This window comes from Falco biarmicus, chromosome 1, assembly GCF_023638135.1.
Source record: "Falco biarmicus isolate bFalBia1 chromosome 1, bFalBia1.pri, whole genome shotgun sequence".
In the NCBI taxonomy this organism is placed as follows: Eukaryota; Metazoa; Chordata; class Aves; order Falconiformes; family Falconidae; genus Falco; species Falco biarmicus.
Window position 1 is genome coordinate 54,638,453 of NC_079288.1, and position 22,624 is coordinate 54,661,076.

General features: G+C 40.7%; 1 protein-coding gene and 1 long non-coding RNA gene across 3 annotated transcripts in view; one reads left to right on the top strand and one right to left on the bottom strand.

Moving 5' to 3' along the window:
* UNC5C (unc-5 netrin receptor C) overlaps positions 1-22,624 on the bottom strand; it is a 261,037-nt gene that overhangs the window by 236,193 nt on the left and 2,220 nt on the right. The window lies entirely within an intron of this gene.
* LOC130151466 (uncharacterized) lies at positions 930-22,130 on the top strand. The gene is made up of 3 exons (XR_008822580.1): positions 930-998; positions 9,757-9,806; positions 21,917-22,130. It is a non-coding gene; the product is annotated as an uncharacterized LOC130151466 (long non-coding RNA).

Below are 22,624 nucleotides of genomic sequence, written 5' to 3' on the forward strand. Positions count from 1 at the left end.
GCTACATCATGTGTCTATGTCGTGGCATGAATCTATGAAACTTCAGTCCACAGTTCTTCTCCAGAGTACATCTACCTTTTCTTGACTTCTAATGCCCATTTAAATGGTGCTAATACATTCCTGAGAACATAAATCCACCATTCTGCTACTGAGATATGCCTTTACAGTATGAGAAAACCTAGAAAGCATCACTCCAGAAAACTGTTTCTGTCCCTATACTTGAGTTTCAGTATGTTATTAATACACAACTGACTAATTTAATAATTCAAAATATTCTACAGAAAGACAAAACTGTTATGGAAAGCACAGCATCTCCATGTCACCCAAAGTGGGCAGATGTATTAGATACATAATTCCAGTTCCTCAGCTCAAGCATTTGCTCTACCATGTATAAATTAAGTGAAGCAGATTTATTGGCAGTATAAAGTACTGCACCATATATTAATTGACTGAAACAGATTTGCTATATGCTATGCAGACAAATGCTGTTTTCAAATCTAAGACAATATAAGTATGTGCAATAATCCAAATATCAAAGCAAGATTTAGAGTGGTAAACTATATAATAAAATACATTTAAGATCAGCACAAAATTTTAAAGTGTTTTTCCTACTCTGTGCAAATGAATGACATTTCTGAATTCACACCTATGCGAAGGACCCATACAAAATCTCAATGATGCTGAATTCCTACTACAATGGTTTAAGAAAGACATAAGTGATGTGTAAGTCACTCATCACCCATTAAAAATTACAATATTACACCAAAGAGAACGGAATGTCCTTAGGACAATATAAAAAACCTGCAGTTTTATTTTCCCCTATTTTTATCAGCAGTTTAAATTCTTCAGTAATCTGACCTTGAATGTAACAGACAAGTAAAAGGCAGTCCTGACCAATTTAACCTGAACAATGTTTTGCACAGGGGCAGAATAAGAGTGTCTGTGTGGAAGTCCTGGTCAGGTTACTTGAAGAGCAGCCAGGTAGTAGACAGCCCAAGGTAAGTGCAACTCACCATTCTTCCCCTCCTTTCAATTTGTGCAGTACATACTACAGCATTTGGGAGGAATAACCTAATATCCACAGGTTATATAGCTTCCCGATTCAGAAGAAAATGGGGAAGAAAAAAAAAAGAAAAAAAAAAAAGGGGGGAAAAAAAAAAAAAAAAAGAAAAAAGTGAAGGGAAGGAACACAAATCTTCCTGTGCCAGGTAAAACCAATACCGAAAAAGTAACAACCACAAAAAGACATGAAAGTTGTTCTGAGATACTTTGCTTCACTATTTTTTGAACTCTGTGTTCAGGGAAGACCACAAGATGAACTTCAATGGTAAACCCCTGCCTAGTTGTTTGCACACAAGCAGCAGAAATACAACATGGGCCAAAAAATCCAACTGCATCTTGGCCAAAACCAAGTCCAGTTTCTCCAGCTATCAGTTTCAGAAGTGTGTAGCACAGGCTATCCCTGCAGTGTGAATCACAAGAGCAGAATTCACTTTACGGTGCCACCGAGAACCAACCCTCCATGTCTGAGCAGCAAAGCTGCGCACAGCACCAAGAGCACTGCTTTTGCTGCAGAGCAGGAATTTTGGGTTTGCATGACCTTCTGCAGAAGGTGCAGGGCTCAGCTGGCCTCCCACAGGAAAATCATGCACCTTCTTACAGCAAAGGCGCAAAGCGTTGCCTGCCACAGCAGTGCCAGTCACCAGTACCTGGGTGGTCCTACAGGGACAGCTCCTACAGGATAAGCTCATCAGGGTGTCCTGGAGAGGCTGCGCTTAACACCCAAGTTGTTACACAAAGCCTGCACAACGCCATGCAGAGGGGAGGAGAGGGAGCAAGAGATGATGGAGTTCATGCACGGGCAGGGATGCTTTTGCATGAAACACGGGGAGGGTTAATCACAGCCAGAAAGGTAGGGATACTTTAAAGGCTGGTGCAACAGAGTCCCATTTTGTAGCTAATAATGATTTATATGAAGCTTGAACTCTTCTTCCGCACTTCCAAAAAGCAACAGGTTCTTTAACCGCTTGTCCAAAATACGTTGCCTTCTCAGCTGTTGTTATGAGTCCATTTTTCTTCCCAGACCAGTCAAATGAGTGCAAGTGCTTAGGACCCAAGCTTTAACCCCTGCTTCTGAACTTGTAGGGAATGCAGTTTGCCTTTGAAAGCGTATTTTGTACCAGTACTGCTGTACCCCCATGGTACTTCACAGTGCAGGAAATCGTCATTTCTGGGATTCAAATACCCATTTGGACTCAAAAGTATGTAACAAAGTAGTAACAAAGATATACTCAAATTCAACAGCAGGCTGAAACCTCATTTAGCCTGGAGAAGTCAGCAGCTCCACCCTGTCCAGGGAAGTCCTCAATATCAAAGGAAAGATAAAAACAGACAGCCTTGTAACATGGGTAATCACTTCTTCCACAAAGCAATAAATGCCAAAGCACCGGTAAGAGTTTCTGATTGTGAACAGATTCTGAGACTGATGGGAAGGGCTGGATGGGAGGAGCCGGTGGAACCAGGGGTAAGGTGCAGCCCATCCAGAGAGCAGGGGCAAAGCTTTCAGAAATGGTTGATGATTTTGCCCAACTCCACCACAGGACAGCTGAAGCACCATACCTGCTTAGGAAGCCCCAGAAACTGCTTTAAGAGGAGCAGAACGCCTTTAGGTCAGTAGTTATTTTTTTCCCTTTGAATTGTGTTACCTCCTTTCCCCATCATAAATTAGTCACTTTGGCAATCTGCAGAAGCCAGAAAGAGGGCTAGGCAGCAACATCTGTGACAAAGGCCTCATAACAGGTTTTATTTTACTGATAGATAAATCATCAGCACTCGGCACAGATATTTGGCAGGTGCACTCACCTGCAAGCACGCAGAGGCTGGTGTGCACAGTTCAGGGACAAAGAAAACTGAAGGACCAGGAGAGCAAATGTGGCCATCACTACCTGGCAGCCAAAGGCCTCCTCTGGCTGCTACATGCTCCTGCCTTTGCTTGGTACTGCAAGGCACTGACAGCTAAAAACTGCTTTGTTTGCGCTCATTTCTATTGTCAGCTAGACTGTGCAGAAGCTTTTTCAGACAGCTGATAACCCTCTCTCCTACCACCCCAGCCTGGCCACCAAAGCCATTGCACACTCTCTCAAGCACACTCCCAGAAAGGAAAAGTAGCCATTTCTGGAGCATGCCCTGTGTTTGCAAAGGGTTGATAAATCCCAAATATCTCTCTTCATCTTTGCAACCATCCATTTGTCGTCTTCTTTCTCCATCTATCCAGTTATCCGTCTTCTTTTTCAATGTTTGCTGTTACAAAACTGGGAGTGCCTGACTTCTTGGAAAAGTACTTCCTGGAAATGTACCTGGAGAGAGTGTATAAAACTGTGCTTACTCCTTATATTATTACTGGAGTGCCAGGGTCCAAATACTTCTCGGCATCCTTTAACCCTAAATGCTCATTTGATCAATAAATAGAAAAATTCAGTAGCTTAGCTGAAGTAGAAACTAAATATTAGCAGCCATCAGCATGTCTTTAACTTTCCAATATATAAATCTACTTACTGACGTACTGACATCTCCAAGCTGCAAGGAAGTTCAACTGAAATGTTCAGTTAAAAGGAAAATAACCAAACTCTTATTTCTTGCTGTTACTTATATAATAAAACAAAAGGTAACATGCCTGCCTGTCTCTCCGATTCACTTTTATCCTGCAACGCATTTTAGGAATATTGTTCAGGCAACTCTGCAGTTTTCTTACAGCACCTCACAAGGTTACTCCAGCCGCTTTCTGGGGGTGCTCTCACCCAGGGAGAGTCAACCAATGGATTTTCTAGATACATCTTCCAAAGGAGAAAAAGACAATCTAATGTATGGCAGATCTCTGTCCTCCAGTGCAGATAACCACTTTATAAACACCAGAGCCTGAACAGTCATTACTCAAAATCCAAACCAGTAACAGAACCTGTACTATGACTTAAAAAATACAAAAAGAAGAACTGAGTTGTACCTGTTTCATGAGCTGAGAAATGCAGCAACATCTAGCCCTTATTTTCATGACAGCTAATAGAAGTGCAAGAGCCAAGCCGAAGACCGCTTCTGGGTTTTGGGATGTATCTCTTTACAGACTGATTTTGTAGTGCTCTGAAGGCAACTGGAGCTCCAGACCCAGAAGCAAAGCCATTCACCCTCTGGGCACAGGCAAAGTCTTGATGCTACATGATGCCCCTCTGGCAACTCCAGACCACCATCTCTAGTCCAACCCACCCTCTTGAAACACAACTGGTGCCTGAGACAGGGGCAAAGTGAGGGCATTTCTCTGCTGCACCAAGACCCTGAGGGACTTCCAGCTGTGCAGATTTGAAGCATGCAGCATTGCAGATGGCTCCTTCATGTGAAACCCAGCACAGCCACCCACCAGAATGCAGTCCCCGTGGGGCATGGAGGCAGTGGTGGAGCAGCATCACCTCACTTTCCCTGCTAAAATGGTCTTGGATATGCTCTGGGAAGACTGTCCATCCAGCAGGAAGGAAGGAGGCTTTTACTAGGGCAGTGAGTAATAGAAAAGCCATGTGAGGGGTGTCATTAGAGTCACGCAAACTCATGCACTCAGGTGAGGAGGCTGGAAAAAAGCACATGGCATGGAGCAAACTGAGGAGGGCTGGTCCTCAGAGGCACCAGCAAAGCAGGACTGGCGGCTCTATGGGACAGGGCTCCTCCAACTGGGCTTTTGCAGCCAGACACTGTTCTCACCGCTGGTCTGTGGAGCCAAAAATCGGGATTAGAAGCCCCACTCCTAATTTTGTCTGTATCTAATTTTGCCTGTATCTAATTTTGCTGACCATCTGATGAGGACTTTACCCAAGCAGCAAAGAGGAGACGGGCCAGCAGCAGTTAGGCTGGTCCCAAACCAGACTGTGGTCTAAAAACCCAGCACCCGCTTCCTACATTCTCCATGGCCTTTTGATGAAAACAAGCAACACCCACCATTTTCATACCACAAATTACTTCCATGTTTTCTGTGAGCCCACCAAAGGGGAATTCCTGTGCCTGCTTGCTCCCCAAGTCCTGCCTCCTGCTCCTCTGGTTTCCATCTAAAAAAGGAGATAATTATACTTGCCTCTCTCCAATATGTTTTTCCTACTGCAAATAAAAACTTGCAACATTCTCTCAAAGGCTTCTCATAAACATGATCTGAGCTTTCACTATGCAAATGCATCCTTTCTCAGGGGGCATTAGCTTTCAACTTCATAGCCAAGATGGCCTTCATTAATTTAAGTGGTATAAAAAGAAAATATGTTTAAGAAAGTAATGTAGAATGAAATAATACACTGAAAATTCTTCCCAAATTTTATTATGAATACTTTTTAAGTTAGTGGATAATTTTTTAATCCAATGTTATCATGTTTAATGTTCTACCAAGCCAATTCTGTAGACACACCCAGCTCTTTACGTTTCTTCCTCTGTTAACATAATATACTGACTGGGTCACATACAACTACTGTTTATTTTAACTTTGCAAAATTGTTCCCAGCTTCATATTTTAGAGGAAAAATGGTCCATTTTGGTACATTTCCAGAATAAATCCTGCCTGTTCTTTTAAAGTGGGACAGACTCTTGACACACCACCATTGTGACTGCAGAAGGCATTTCTGGTATGCATAACCTGTGACTGCCTTCCCTGCTTGTTTTCATAGTGATAAATATGTGGTACCATTAGGCAGGAAAACAAAGTATTCCCAAAAAATCTCTGCTAAGCACATTTTGGAGTTAACGGGTTAGTATAGATACATCATGCTCTCTTTCTGTGCTAAGAGGTATTTAATGCCATGAAATTCACTCACTCCCACATAATTTAAACCACCAAAATGGAATATTGTATTTTTCCTTTTCTGCACATGTAAAAAGAGCAGGCAGTCCTGCCAAAGTTAACTATACAATCTTGTTAGGCTTCTATAGATTTCATTAATGCCTCATAAAAGAGAATCAATAAAACTCCTTGCACATCGATATTAAAAAATGACCTTTCGATCTGCTCTTTAAGATACAAAAAAAAAGTAATCAATAGACATCATGAAAACTCCTCTGATGAGAGCTCCTGCAACAGGGAGTTTAGATTAAGAATTCTTCAGAGAAGTTATGTTCTTGCTCTGAACTCCTTCCTAAGGGACTGTTGCTGATCTTGTTGGGAAACTTTCGTGGGACTACTCATTTTAGGCCACAACATTGCAAAGCTGCATATTAGAGGCACGGGATTACTCACACACTGAAACACAGATGCTTGCAGAATTGTTGTCACACTTCAAAGGTTAATGGGACTGCTCACAAGAGAAAGAATTTTTACGGAATTGTGCCTTTACTGCCATTTATGCTCTAGATTTTCCTTTGACATTTTTCCAGAAGTATGAAACCCCACAATGCTTAAATTGACTTTGTCAGTTCCATTTATGTAATTTACAGCTTAGTGTACCCAGCAAGCACACCAAAATGACACCTATCTCAGCATCCCAACAGGAAAGTCACTGATAACAAATGGCTCTGCCCTGGCAGTGGCATTAGCACTCAAAACCAAGGGCCTTATCCATGGTCTTTCCACCAAGACTTCCCACCTATTTTGCTCCAAATTCCTCACTCAGACAGCCTGTGGAATTCCATTTTATGTTGTCTTTGGGTTTTACAGTTTCCTGTTGCATTCAAAGATAATAACGACCCTCTGATATCTATTTTAGTGGCCAGATGCCACTATTCAGAAGATTGTTCTAAGTGCTTCCCTTGCACTTCTGCAAGATTTCTCAGGTGGGTAAGGAACAGCTTCAAATTAAAAAAAAAAAACCAACACACACACAAAAAACCCACAAACAAACAAACAAACAAAAAAAAAAACCAACACCACAAACCAAACCAAACAACAACATCATCAAGAAATAACGTGGTGGCAATATTAAATTTTTGTCTCACTTTTAAAGTACCTCTACTATTTAATATGCCTCATAGCCACAGTATCATAGACAGTTCATATAGACAACGACACATTTATTTGAAACTAACCAAACAAACAAAACCCCCCAAACTTAAGTTCATGTGAGTTTTCTTTTGTTTTTTAAGGATTTCTTCCTCCCTACTTGCCTCAGCTCATACCGAATCATCTTCCAGCCTGAACTGAGGATCCAGAAGTCTTTCCCAAAGCAGCATTTGCCTCTTCTTTCTTTATGGGCACCTGCTGCTGGTAATTCCCAGCCTGTCTCTTAACTGCTTCCCCTGTTTTATATCAGGGCCACATTCAGTCCACTTGACTGCAAACAGCTACCGGGGAGAGGCAGCTGCGTGGGCCCTCATAGGCATCAGGCAGGACCAGTCCACCTTGTGCGTGCTGGTGTTCCAACAAAACAGAGTGTTTGCTTTATTACCATCTTCCCTTTCTTGCGTCAAGTAGCATCACGCATAACATGCTTTGGTAACCTTTAAACAGACCGTCTGCGTGCATTTGTGTCTGTCTTGTGGTTTTGAAGTGGCTAGTAAATACATACTACCCTGCTCCTGCCTTTCTCCAGCCTCGAATCCCACAGATAAGTTTGTTTGTGTCCCAAGTTTTCATGACAGAGAAAAGAATGTTTAGTCTATACCTTGTGCTTATAAATACATATTCTAGGGGAAAGAGGATGCTTTAAGTTCTTTATATAGTGCAGTATTTGTCTTACCACCCAGGAAAATAGGAATAGATACTGCAGTGTATTCAGAACTCTTAATTCTCCAAAGAAATGCATTTTTTCCGCTGCTAATCATTAATACTTGAAACAACTAATCCTAATGTTAATTTTTATATGTTTTAATTTTCTATTGCCTCCTTTGAGAGAAGACAATGAGGAAAATCAAGGGGTTTTTTTGGTTTTGTAAATATGCCCTAAGATGATAAAAAGTGACCAGTCATTGCCGTACATAAGAAGATGACCTCAATGGTACAGAGACCTACTAAGAAAAGTTCATCTCAGCTTTTGATCAGAAGTAGGTGGTTGGTTGGTTGAGAACAAACAACTGCAGAGTACGGGCAACGTGAACATACAGCCTTTTCATTGCAATTACTAAGTCTGCAGAGGCTTTGCATCAGTGGGATGGTGGGTGCTTGCAAAAACTTCCAAGGCAAAAATTCTTTTTAAAAATAAAAAGCCCCAAACAACTCGTAGTCATAAAACAGCATTTTACCCAATAAATGCCATTCTAGATGGTTATCTTTTCCTTAGGCTCTCTTAAGTGGGACAAGATCTTGTAAAGATACAGACATTTTCCTCCTCATTTTAGCGGCAAAGAATCTCTTTGTTAGCACCAGGATCACTCACTGATGTATTCTGCAGTGTCTGCTCTTTTTTTTTTTTTTTTTTTCCTCTCATTTTTTTAAAAAGTGTTCTTAAGAGCCATGGAAATTTTTTCTGTCCAAACAGACAAGATAGAAATCTCTCCACCATGAATACGGCCTTACAGAAATCCTAACTGTTAACAACCCTCAGCTGGTGCAGAGCTGAGGCACTCACTGACCTCGGGGAAGTGTGTTGGTTTACACAAAATGAGAGGCTCAGCTGCAAATACATTTTAGGAAGGCTGGCTCTTCCACTTAGAAAGTTCACCTATCTGAACATAATCAGAAGTTTCAAAACCTAGAGCCTGTGGACTGAAATTTATTAGGAACAGATGGGAGTAAGTGGCATACGCAATTTACCTGTGCACCTAAATACAGTTATATATATTTATAAGCATAAATAAACCAGATGGTATCCATTTCCTCACTAATCAAAGCACCTTTGGCCTTCTCAAATTCCAGACCTACACTGCTACATGGGTTTCATACACAAAGTTATATCTGGTGTGATAGCCCTCAAGTCACGAAAATTCGGTGTTGTACAAATGCTCATTAATAGTTTTGGCTCCTATAGGAAGACTTATGCTGCCCATTAGGTAATGGCAGCAGCTGAAATCTAAAGGTCACATCACTTAATATGAAACAACCCAGCATGTGATAAACAACCCAGAGCACAAGTCAGGTAAGCTCTTTATCCTTGCAGGTAAGTACATCTTCCCAAACAGTATTTCATGGTCAGTGAGACATTTCCTTGGCAAGAGACCTTTAAGTGGGCTTGTGGGAAGGAAACGCATAGGCTTACATAAGCTATTTCAGTCCAGAAATTCCTTGTGGTTAGGTAATTATATATACTAATAACTTTCCAATGACAGTGTCTGGATGCAGCCCGCACATACACATAACAAAGCAATTTAATATTGTTCATACACTGCAGTGTTCTCAAGCAATGACTCACACTTCAGTGCAAGTTCTCATACTACAGAAAGCTAAGAATTGGGACTTCAGCTTTCCAAAAATCTGAGTACTGCATTAGGGAACCCCTGTGATCTCTCTGAAGACAACAAACTGCTACATTTTATAGTAACACCTTTGCAAATCAGCCATGTATCGCTAGGTACCCATAGGATGTTGATGGGACTTGATACTGATTGCAAGTTTCAAGAGACACCACGTGTCATTATACTGATCAAAATACCCTGATGTATCTTAAAACACTGACCATCTAAAAGAAAGGCAAAGTTAGATGAACTCTGATCATTAAAAGAGTATGGTTTGGGTTTAGGTTGCTTGGGTGGGGCGTGGGGGGTGGGGTGTTTTTTTCTTAAGGATTGTCTTAAGCAAAACCTTCCCTGGTACATTTATTTCCATATCTGCACAAGTGATAATAAAGGCCTGCATTTCTATTTATTTTTCAGGTGCCATTTCAGAAAATAAGCAATACAGCGGTTTTTACATCACACTATGGGTAAGAATTACTTTGCTTTAAACAAACTAAACTTCAGTAGCTGACAAAAAGTAATCAATAATGGTTTAAGATTAATTTTGACCTTATAGACCATATGATAAAGACAATTCCCCACTAATGTACTTCTGTAGAAGTGCTAACACTCATAGCTCAAAACAATGACTTTTGACAAGAGCAATGAGACTTTCTTTCTTTTGATGTACATAGAGAAGAAATAGAAAAAGAAGCAAACACAATAGAAAGTCCTTACAATTTTTTAGTCAAATAAGAGCCCTTTTTGTAACTTGGAAGTCAGAAATGCATTTGTATAAGCCCACCAAATTCCAAAATGCCTACATATTGTAACAGCAGAACACTTGGGAAAATCACGTTCAAGTCATACACATCACTGAGCGCTGGTGCCACCAGAACATCCCAAAAGTTTTGCTTGATCCAGGCTTGTGCTTTCATAGACGACCACACGCAGTCATTTGCTGTCCTTAACTAACTGCTGAAAATATTATTGGCAGCTTAGTGTGCCAGTTATGCCACAGATCCTCATCTGCCTCCTACAAAAAAACCCCAACTTCTGCTGAGCTACGTAAAAGGCTTTTCCCCCCTCCGGCATGGGTCCTTCCCACGGGCTGCAGCCCCTCAGGATAAGCCTGCCCCAGCCCGGGCTCTCCAGAGGCTGCAGGGAGATCTCAGCTCCATCACCCGGTGCACCACCTCCTCCTCCTCCCCACAAGGGCCACCGTGCAGACCCCATCCCCACTGCCAGCACTGGGTACCTGCACCCAGCGTGGGGGAACAGCTGAGACACCCTGCAGGTCCCTTCTGTCCCATGCCCAGGGGCTCCCTTTGCAGGGACACACACCTCGGGGAGCCGAACATGTCCACAGGCTTTGTTTATCCCCTCAACGAAGTACATGTGGGGGAATCTTCAGCAACATTTCCTAACGTCATCACCTGCCTGATAATTTAGTTGTGCTTTTTATTTGGGGGGATGGGGTCCTAAGCTTGAAAGGCTCATAGCTCAGAGGAGACAGCATTCATGAAGGACATTGGCACAGTTTTGGAGACTACTTATTTCTTCAGAGAGTGCAATGGCCAAAACATCTGAAAATTTATGTCAACTTTGGTAAGGGAATCCAACTGCAGAACAAGGGTAAAAAAAAATTCCCAAAGCAAACATTTTTCAAATTTGTCTTTCAAAATAGTATTTGGGTTACTGTATTTTATTTTAGTGGTTAAAGAACATTTCCAAGTAAACAAAAACTATAAAATGTTTTGTTTTGAACAACTGTTTTTTAAGGTCTTTGTTTGGGGCAGAGGAAAATGACTTGAGGGATGATTACAAATCTTTTCTCAGAATTCCAAGGCCTTCTGCTGAACTGGGCAAACTACACACAGAGCCCTAACTTTCAAAGACTGTTTAGTAGCCTTATGAAACCCCAAATATTCTGGGGTAGACAGACTACCAGTCTCTTTTTCCTCTTTCTGTTTAAATACAGACTCAAAGCCTTTCCAGAAAGAGGGAGTCCAGCATATTCAGAGTCCCATCAGTCACCCAGCACTTCACTACAAAACTGGCTCCTGGTCACCTTCAGTTTTCACATCCCTTTATGTGCCTGAAAGAGCTGCTGCTTCTAATATTTATGTATGTGTTTCAGGCTTAGTATACAATATATGGACATCCAGTCAGATAAAAATAGAAAAACTTTGAGAAAGACAAAGAGTATTGGCACTGCAATGACTTTTCTAATGAAAAATACTCACGGCTGTATTAGAGCAATTGTCTTGTGCCAATGCGAATGGCGTCAGTTTTGTTAGCTCCAGCATAATTCAATTACATCATTCTCCCAACTCATGAACACGTATGTATTTACTTTTTTATAATCTAATCCAATAATTATTTTATTAATAACTTTCAGGCAAAGTAGTGCAAGAGATTAGGAAATAACATACAGGAAAAGTCACTTTTGACCTATGTTTTATCCTTAAAACCCAAAAGTGGATTTGGTATTAAAATCAAAGCATTCTAAGTATATTGTGAAATATTTACAGCTGTTATTACTGCCTGATTTGTGTGTGCCAGAGACCAGATTATTCAGACTGGTTTCACAAGCAATATGTCTGCAAACAGGATTTTGTTTGGTAATTATATTAAACATGTCCATATAAGCTTGGAATTAATTACAAATGGTATTTTACTGTACTTGATAAAAGCCCTAAGCAGCAAGAACTAATGATGGCAAAAAGGTCTTCTCTCATTTTCAATAAAGCTTTCCATGTGAAAATCTGTCAACATGAAAAAGTTACTGCTTGTAATTAAAACCAGGCTTTAGTTCAGTAATATGTTTACATGTTATGTTCCAGAAGGGAGAAAAAATGAAATTGAATTACTCTTCTTAAACCCTGTGGTTCACAAACACACGATCTGCTCTGGGCACGCTACTGATGTCAACCTCCTTCAGCTTGGGAAGACAAAAAAATTCAAGTTCAGCCTCACAACACATTTGAGTTTTGCATTACTAACACAATTTCTTAAGAGTTTAAGTGAGCCCTCCAGATGTGTTCACAGGATTTTTGCAGTGGGTATGTCTACCAACATCAGGCATTTAAGCTCTACTCCTGTCAGTACTTGTACAAGGTTTCACTAATGGATGGATGATGGCAAAGAGGAGGCAGAGGAGCTTACAGTAATACTTCACCATACTTGGGAGCATGTCAGTAAGCAACTAATTACCCCTGTTTCCAGCTCTCGCTTTAACTTACTAAGCAACCCTTCCCCTGTCTCCACGATGGCTTTAGAGCGTAGGATCTACTTTCAAAGCTGACTTCAAAGTGACTTCTCAGAATTAGACAGATTGCCAAACCAGGTGCTAAACTGTGCTTCAGTGGTTTCCAAGACCACAGTACTAGGACACAGTCTGCTGGCTGCTTTTGAAGATTAATAACAAGTTCATCACCTGTCATGCTTCTCTTTACCAAGCACATGCCATTTTTTCACTATACTAAACTCTCTTTTTGAAACACTGAGATGGGTAGGTGCTATGTGTTGCACCAACGGTTAACTAGAATTTAAGGTCATAGGCATACAAACACTGTATTGACACTGCTATAATGAGACATTATTTCCTAAATAGCCAGCAAATAACCTTTTTTTTTTCCCCCCATGTCAACCCAGTGCTCCACATGGCAAAGCACCTTACTGACTTCAGTAGAAACTTTTCTTGAACAAGGTCATAATATATTTAATGATAAAGAACCAAGTAGATAAGCAGCTCCATGCTTATCCTATGCTATAGAAGCCTGTACACTAGATTTGTTAATCTAGCTTTAATTCAGAAACCTGACACACTCTGCTTTCCTTGTAACTAATTTTGTGTCTTGTTAATGCAACAGATGGTAACTTCAGTTTGATTACTATTCTCCCTACTTTAATGTGAACTCTTCATCTTACTACTATCAGATGACATTTGCTTTCCTTAATGTACATAGTTTTAGAAAAATTACAGAAGTGCTATTGCTGTGTTACATGAAAAATTCTAATGTACATTTAGCTGACATAGCATCAGCTGCTGTTTAAACTGGGCTTAGCTAATGGACTTTTAATGTCCGTGGGGTTATGTGCAGTTACTGGCTATTAGCAGGAATGGGCCCTTTCTATAAAAATCACTTTTCCTCAAGTGTGTTGTTTGAACATTCCTTCCTTTGATTTAGTGACTGTCACCAAATACAAAACAAATGCAAGGACGCTGCAATCTGCTGTTATCTTTAAAACCAACTTAACCTCAGCCCGGCCTCCAGGAGCAAAATATGTGTTCTGCAGTGGTACTAGTGGATGTAAAACTTTAAAGACAAAAGACCAAATTTTCCTTGCCTTGCTCTGGTGAGTAAATTCCGAGCAATCCAGTGAAACTAATCAGACAGAAAGCAAAATCTAATTGAGGTACTGCCATCAATATGTTTCCCTAAGAGAAAGGATCTTTGCAATGAAACCAAGTACTCATTAAACAAGCTCATCAGTAAAACATAACAGATGAATAGTCCATGCAATGTCACTTTGCCATTTTAATTCAGTTTTCTTTGCAAATGTTTCTTATAAATGCAAATTTAAGACTTTCCTCTCAAGACTACAAATTGATATAAATGTTTATAAAGCAGGTAAGTAAATCAGGAGGATTTTTTTATGATTTGGAAGATTTTATCTAACAGCTATGTTTACTACAAAGAATTAATATATAACATTTTGGGGTGGGGGCGGGGGGGGAAGATAAAAAAAATAGACCCATACAGAAACAGTGCAGGACAAGCAAAGGACAAAAGCTAGCAGGAGCTGAACAATTCTGCCTTTTCCAGCGCTTCTGAAAGGCATAAGGCACTTCTCATTCTACTCCCTAAACCAGGATAATAACTGCTTTTGTTAGCGGCTACCAGGTAGCATTTCTAACTCAAGCCTTCAAAGCCCCTGCTTTTAGTAGTAGAGGTCTTTATTTCAAAACCGACTGATTGCTGAGGCAGGAAATTGCCATGCATTTGTGTGTAACAGGTATTTATATGGATATCTGCCTACAGTTGGTGACATTTGGCTGTCAATGTTCTTATCTGAAATAATGTGACACAACCCAAGAGAAAAAACACCTACCTGGAAGCATCCCACTAACATGTTTTCAACTGAGGCACTGTGTTAATCCCTCTACAGTAAAGAGCCACATCACTAATTGAAAGGGAAATTGAAAGTCTCAAAGTTATTCTAATTGTTGAGCTGAAAAAAGAAAAAAAACCCCAACCACACATTAAAAAATGTTGCCAGAAAAAACAGTGAGATCAAGGTGCATCCATCCTTGAGTCCCACTCTACTGTGTCAACATATTTTCAAGACAACCAAATCAGCTTCTGACATGTGCTGGCTTTGAAATTAATGGAGCTGTATTTGTTGGTGGTCATAACCTGGCCTCGTACAGTGTAAGTCTATCCCCGGTATAAGCACCAGGGATTTAAAAAAACAAAAGGAAACTGATAATAAACTCACAGGTCCCAGTACTGAACTTTCTTGCTACAAAGTTTCTAGTTACTTAGGAGCTAAGAAATTAGGAACTTCCTCTTTGCCACAGCACAGCTATTTTACATGAGGAAGAAAAGTAAAACCAGTACTCACGTTCTTGCCAGCATAAGAAGATTGCTGCATTTTATTTGAGCAAGAGACCAAAAACATTACCCTCACCTTTGGAAACTGGTGAGGAAGCAGAAAGGAAGTCCCTAAAGCTATGCTTGCAATGTCTGCATGAAAGGAATTTTTAATGGGAGCGATGACTTGCCAAAAACTAGTGCAGCTTTGAGGCCAAAAAGCTTAGTGCAAGGAAAAATAGTATTTTATAAGACAATTCAGTGAGATTTTCAGTGAACAACACCAGCACAAGGACACACTCTTCACCATTTAATGACAGCCCCATTCCTTAACCAGACACACTTCTAGTTTGCACAATCAACTCTGGTTTTCAGATCTGAACTGACCAAGTTTACTAGGGGAAACTTTTATCTCCTCGGGGTTGAAAGCACCACTGAGTTTTGTCCTAATCTTAAAATGAAGGCTCGAGGAGTGGAGGTTTCTCTATGGTCTCATCTGTCTGCAGACAACCCCAATTTCAGTCTGGACACCTCCACAGTTACCCTGTTAGCCCCAGCTACTCCCTGCTGGCGTGGACACTCATCTCTTGTATGTGTAGAGCTGCAGGGTAACCAGGCGGACACAAGGAAGTTGCTGACATTGTAGGGAAAGGTGAGAGGAATACATCTGTGCTAACTCCACGAGCAACTGGCAGAACTGAGGATATATTAATGAAAGAGAAAATTAATTCAGACTATGGCAGTGTGCATGTTTGTGCTCTGAATTACTCCCGGTAATTACCTGTGTTACAGTCAGTGTATGCACATGAGAACAGAATTAGTCTCACTTGCTGTTCTGTCCCACTTCTTACTCCTCAATTCTGGTATGACTGTACTGCAATTAACCTCATTCAGTGAGACCATATTATTATTTCCTCTCACTATGTAAACTCTCCAGTATAAACACATATGTTGGGACTGGATAAGACAAGTGATGTATTTAAACAATAAATAAATACACTGTATCATAAAAGTGCAGCAATTCATGTTCCAGCCATTATTTTAGTAAATGTATGGTTCGCATATAGCTCTCCCAGAAGCTCTGAATTACTAATAATCCTGTGGCGATCCCTTTTCACTGTTTGACGTGAAATGCACTACATTCAAGCAAAGAATCTACTTTCAGTAGTTCAGGGGAACTACTATCAGTTCAAACAATTTTCCATAACAGCTGCAATAGTCAACCTCTTTTGACAGATCATTCAAGACTTACTTGCATACTTCCTTGTATCTAGCTGATGAAATTCAAGATTTCTCAAACAATCGTATCCAGCACTCAGGGGACCAAGAAAAACACAAGCTTTCCTTTTTCTCAAAGGATACACCATTAATCCACAGAGCTTAACATTTCAACCTCTCACTCAATATGAGACTAAGAAATAAAGCTACTTTACTTCTTGAAAATAACTAAAAAGGGATTGGCAGGAGCTACCTAACAAGAAAATGCTCAGCTGTTGCCAGGCCGGTAAAACCTATCTGAGCTCCTTAGCATTACTATTGATAATGTTACCTCAACAAGAGGAAAAAAAAAGATACTGATTTAATTGCCTAGGCAACCTCATAGCTTTTATGACTTGTAAGGCAACAGGGTGCTTTGGAGTGTAAGTCATTCATTCAGATAAATGAAGTGCAGTTGAATAAGATAGTCCGGAATTGCAGATTAAACCCAAATGAAACAAAATAACCCAAAGCAGTGATCTTTATTCCATTTACAACAGTGCTGCAGCCACCCACTGGATTTGCTCTTGCTTCTTCCAAATCCATCTCTGTGGATTTTGCAAAGCAAATCCTCCCAAACTGCCTGCCATAATAAAGTCAGATCTCCCAGGAAGCATCCCTGTTTCTGAGCAACGGTGTATGGGTTTGCCCTTCGTCTTTTACAGGTATTTCTAGATACCAGAAGATGTAAAGACACCACTAGTGAGGCCCAGCAAATTCAACATTAGGAATGCACCTGAGAGCCTTCAACATAGCGTTCCCTCTGTAGCATCCATCTTTGGGATTGTCAGACAAGGAGGATGCACTAGAGCACCAGAGTGGGCACTCAGAGACCTCCAGTTTGAATTCTGGCTTCCTTACACATTTTCTCTGCACCCTTTAGTAATTCCCCTTGTATCCCTCCATCAAATAGAGACAAATATAGCCATCTTCCCAATCCAGCAAGAGGGACTAAAGGCTAAATAGCTAATTCAATGTGACAAATAGGAACCTCCCATTGTCTCTAGCAATGTAACCATATAACAAAGCTATCCTAAAGATGCAACTGCAGATGTCTCCCATGGGAAGTATCACTGACTGAGATGAGCATGCACAACTTTTTGGCTGCCTTTTCCTGACCTGCCTGTGTAGGACTCATAATGAAGGAAAGTGAAAATCTGAGGAGGCACTGATGCACTGCAGCATTGCATACTGACATAGGGGACAGCCCTGCCTTGATGGGATTATTGCAGAGTCATGCATGCTAGAGCAGCATTGCTTGTATTTGGGGAACAGCAAAGGTACTCACCTAAATCCAGTATTGCCTGCCCTTCCCTGGTGGCCTTAAGGGCTGCATCACAGTAAAATCGGTGTGATTAACAAAACAGTGAGACCTAGAAAGTGCTGCAAATACATGCCTTAACCAGTGCTTAACCAGGGCTGTAAGTCAAGTTTAACGGTGAGGTTTTTCACTGGGCTGCTTGAAATATATGGGAAAACGTAAATGAAAACTTACTGTCAGAAGACTTTACAACTTGTAACTTTTTCATTTTTCACTGAACACCTAACAGATTTTCAGAGTGTAGTGTAAATAGAGTTTGGCAGTGAGGTAAATATTTGGGGCTTTATTGACCTTTTCACTGAAATAACTCAATCTTTTCTGGGTTTGATTAAGGTTTCTTGGGTCAGTGGGTTGTTTTTTTTCCAACCTCCCCCTAGTAAATAAACAAAAAGGACTCTTTTTTTTGTGGTGGTTTTTTTTTTGCTTGCCCCCAAATTTTCCATGTTGATAAAAAGAATATTTTTAAGCTAAACTTTTTGCAAGGAGCTCTTCTTTCCCAGCCCAAACTTTTAGATAATAATGTGCCAGGCTATAAAGGGACTCCCCAAATCCTGGCATTTGATGAATTAGGAGGAAATCCCATGTTTCCTGCTTGATGTACACGTGATTTGGATGGAGTTATAAAAGCAAACAGGAAGCTGTTCTAGTGATGACTACCTAGGGGGAAAGCTGTATACAAACATCTCTGAGATTACTGAAAGCTGGGAAAACCTCTGGCAGCTCTTGCCCGCTCCTCAGACTCACTGTGCCTTACTTGTTTGTGTTGTTTGTACGAGCAGAGCCAGCCTCCAGGAAAGCGACTGGAACACAACCAGAGTTTGGGGCTTTTTTTCACCTTTTCCAGCTAGCCTGCATGCCTGGACTTACAGTCAGTTTTATGCTACATCCTTACCCAAGAAAGACAAATCTAAATACAAAAACCACTACCAATGCTCTGCAAAATGTTTAAGCAGACATATCACAAAAACAATACTAAATAAATCATCTTGCTATCACACCACTGGAGTTTGAGGTCAGAGTATCTGCAGATGACCCCATTAAATGAAACACAGGGAAACAAAGTACATGCAAAATTAAGGGGAATTTTGTTGTTCCTATTTGTGTGATGTAAGCTTCCTTATAACAATTTCCCTTTTAGCATCATTTCAAATGCTTGCTTACAAATGATGCAAATTAAGTCTTTCTTTGGATACAGTCTGCCTTCCAGAAGACTTAATACCATTTCCTTTAGATCACCTCTTGGATAATGTTATGATGGAAAGATCCAGGAGCGCCTGCTTCTAAGACTGGACTCTACCAAGCACACGCAATAAATCACTTAAAACACCACCATCCCTTCAGTCCTTGGAAGCAGCTAGCACTGAACTGTGCCTCTGCACAACATTATTCTGCTGCTGCGTTGACGGAGGTTGTAGCCAACTGGAAAACTGCCCCTCACTTTTAAACCTTGACTTATGCTTTAAAAGCTTGTGCTGTTTTATACCTCCAAGTCGAACATGAAAGCAAAGATGGCTAATGAAAATGACAGGCAATGTAATTACTGCTTTATTGGCACCAACGCCAAGATCGCTGCCTGCTAAACTTGAATACCTCCACTGGGTGGCTAACAAGACGTTCAGTTCACACAGTAGCATAACCCTCTCCCCACTCAAAACGGAGGAAAGAGGGAATTGAAAAGCGAATGCCGGTTTTGCCTATAGTAACATACAGATTGCAATAGATTTTGTATAACTTAGCCAGAGCATCCACGATTAAATTAACTTTTATTTCAAAGACAGCCTAGCCTCTGGTGACATGTTTTCAATGACAAACCAATGATGTGAACATTTGAGACTCACACTGAGTTGAATCCTCTTCAACTAAATAGCAGCAAACTGTTCACTACTTTGGAGCAATGCAAATTTACCTAGGAATTCCCCTTCGCAAAAGCATTTAAAACAATTTTTTTCTGTTAAGCTGCAAAAGCAACTTCTGTGCCTTTTTCCAGAAAAAGTAACCAGAACTGATTCCTCAAAAGCCCAACAGTTTAAAATCCAGAAAGACACCAGAAAGCAACAAACATAGCCATACACTATAAAACGGGTCATTCCAAATAAGATTACTTAGATGGTAGCATAAAATAATTAATTGCAGCTTCACTTTTCAAAGTACAGTTCTCCTTAGTATCTTACATATACACAAAACTCTAGTCATATACTGTACAGAAATACTCAAATATTCTATTCAGCCTGGACTCCTCTCACCTTCCATGGGAACTGATGTTGCTTTGCACCCTATTCAACTGAACTGGACAGACTGTGCCCCAAAACACCACTCTTCAACTTGCACAAAAATCCACATATTTACTTGAAAATGTCTAATAAATACAATCCACATTTTCTCCTCTCTTGCTGGAGCTATGGAACTGATTTGCCTGGCCTTGGCACAGTGTTTTGTTCCCGTTTTCAGATGTACTGTATTTGGAAAATTAAATTAGGAAAATCTTTTTAATATGGTTAATGCTGTTTCCTGTTTCTGAATTTGGATGACACACACAAAGCTAGTCCCAAAATATAGTGAATAATCATGGGCTGATACCATCACCAAAGGAAAAAAGAAAGAAAAAAAAAAAAAGTTGTGATATGAATGATCCATGTAAAATGATTAAGTGTAAATATGCACAATTGTGGAACACTCAGGCATTCTTACTGTAAAGAAGAATAAATGACACTGACAGTAATACTGAGAAGTCATCAGAAGGGGGCTGTATTTGATGTATATATATGGGTTTGTGTTTGGGTTTTTTTTCATAACTGTTGCAACTAGCTGCTTGAGACTGGAGCCAGAGGAAGAGGAGCCCAGATTCTGGCTCCCGTACTCCCGGGGAGGAATCCCTCCTCCACAGACAGATCTGTCCACTTCATTTTAATTCTGCTTAAATTGCACCTCAGCAAAGGAAAGCCGGTGGCTGCTCCTACTGCAGTACTAAAATGCTACTCAGGGCCGGTATGGGCTACCACATTCATCCCAAACTCGTCAACATCATTGAAATCTGCCAAAGCACATCGCTTTAAAACAAATTAATGTTCCGAAGGGGCTTATCCATTCACAGTGAAATACTACTTGGCCCTCGCTTTACTAATACAAGTACTATTACACCCACATGATCAAATACAAGCGGTCCACTGATGCATCAAGATAATTAAGTCCTTTTCCCCCTTTTTTTCCATCAAGATATGTTTAGGTATTTAATTAAGAAGTGCATCCCCAAAAGGTTAGTACATTCACATGTTATATTTCACTTTTTCCGCACCAAGCATTTTCAAACTGCTGCTGTTGCTAACACAGACTATGCTGGGGCAAGGCAAATATCTGCACATATGGCTCTTTTACAGTTTTCTTCTTAAATTATCACTTTGATTTAATTAGGTTTGAGAGGTTAAGCATAAAAAAACCATGTAGTCTTATTGTAAAGGAACAACTGAAACAAAAACTCATTAATATGCAGTCCGTTTAGCTTTTCTACCCAGCTCTTACACCATCGTTATTAGCCAATAAAGCTGTCTGAACCATGGTTGTCACTACAGATAGGTAGCCTGACCCTCCCTCTTATCCCACCTACACTCCAAAAAGGTGCGGGCCACCGGATCAGTTCTTCAAACACTTCTAATGCCCTAAAGTGGTAGGGCGGGGGGGGCCTGGAGTAAGCAAGCGCAATGGCTGTAACACAGTCTCTGCTGATCGAAAAGCCAAAGGAAAAGTTGCTATTATGTGAGATGGCACTGAAATGCCAGTGACGAATAGGTGCTTGGGTCCAGGGACCGTTGCTCTTTCTTTCATGGTTTGAGACATTTGAATTCTCATTCTGAGGTAGCTTATCACAGCGGTATAATGAATGCAGCGAATGCCAGATCAGAGTTGATTCTGGCTTGATAATCACTTTGGCCCCATTCACACCACTTCGAGAATTAAAGGCTGTCTTGATCATTATGGCCATTTCCTGTTCTCTCCTGATAACAGCACAAAAATACTTAGACAGCTTCAGATAAGAAAATAAGAAATTTTAATCAACCAAAAAGTGCATTTAGCCCTGCTGAGAAGCTCACAGGAGGATACTGAGATGCAGTGATATGAATCTCTCTGCCCAGGAGTGTGGGATTGGTCCACTAACTACTCAGTTAATAAATTTATTTTCCACAAGGCAATGGAAAAGAAAGGCACAAAAGCAGAAGCCCCAGCAATGCTCACAGCCTCCTTTAGCCTGCTTCAAAATATAAAGATAATTGGGGAATGGAGACGAAAAGCAAAACAAGAAATAGTAGTTGCAGCAAGTACTGGAAAAAAATGCACACATCCTCTTTCCCTTCCCCTCCTCCCCTTTCTAAATTGTAACTATGTGTTTGCTGTACGAGGACACCACCACTTTTTTTTCCTTCTCAAGGTATCACAGAGGAAGACTGACATTTTTTTGCACAATTAAAATCAAGTCAGCTGGCTCCAGACCCCCTGAAAACAGGAGACTGACACCAGTTTGGAATGTAACTTTCACACATCCTATTCCTATTGCTCTCAAAGACTGCAACTGAAAAGACTAGAGGGGTGTTTCCATTTCGAAGGAGATGGACTGAATGGAGGATAACTTTGGAAAAAGAGGTTGGGTAAGAATAATTTCAAATGTTCATGTATTTTTGGAAACATATAAATAAAAGAAAGGAAAAACTTTGCCCGGTGCTATAGCATGAGAAAACTTCCTGAAGAGGGCATAGTTAAACTGTTGATTCATTGCCTCACTGAAGCACCACATACACATACATGAAGATCCCCATGGCAAACACCAATCAGAAAACCCCTCAGCTCCGGGAAAGATGCCAAAACCAGGTCTGTACCCAAATTCCGTGCCTGGTCCTAGCAAGCAGGAAATGCAAACAAAAGCATACACAGAAAAACAAGTCCAAGACGAATTACTATATCCCAACCACATCCCCTGAATTTTCCACTCTATTGTGAAAGTTTATCACACAGCACACACGGAGGAAGCACTGCTGAGGAGCTCCCCATCCCTCTGGGAAGGTGAGCACACCTGTGTACCATGAGAGGTCCCACCCGCAGGGGGCCTGGCTCCTCTCCCCTCACAGCATTTCTGTTGCAC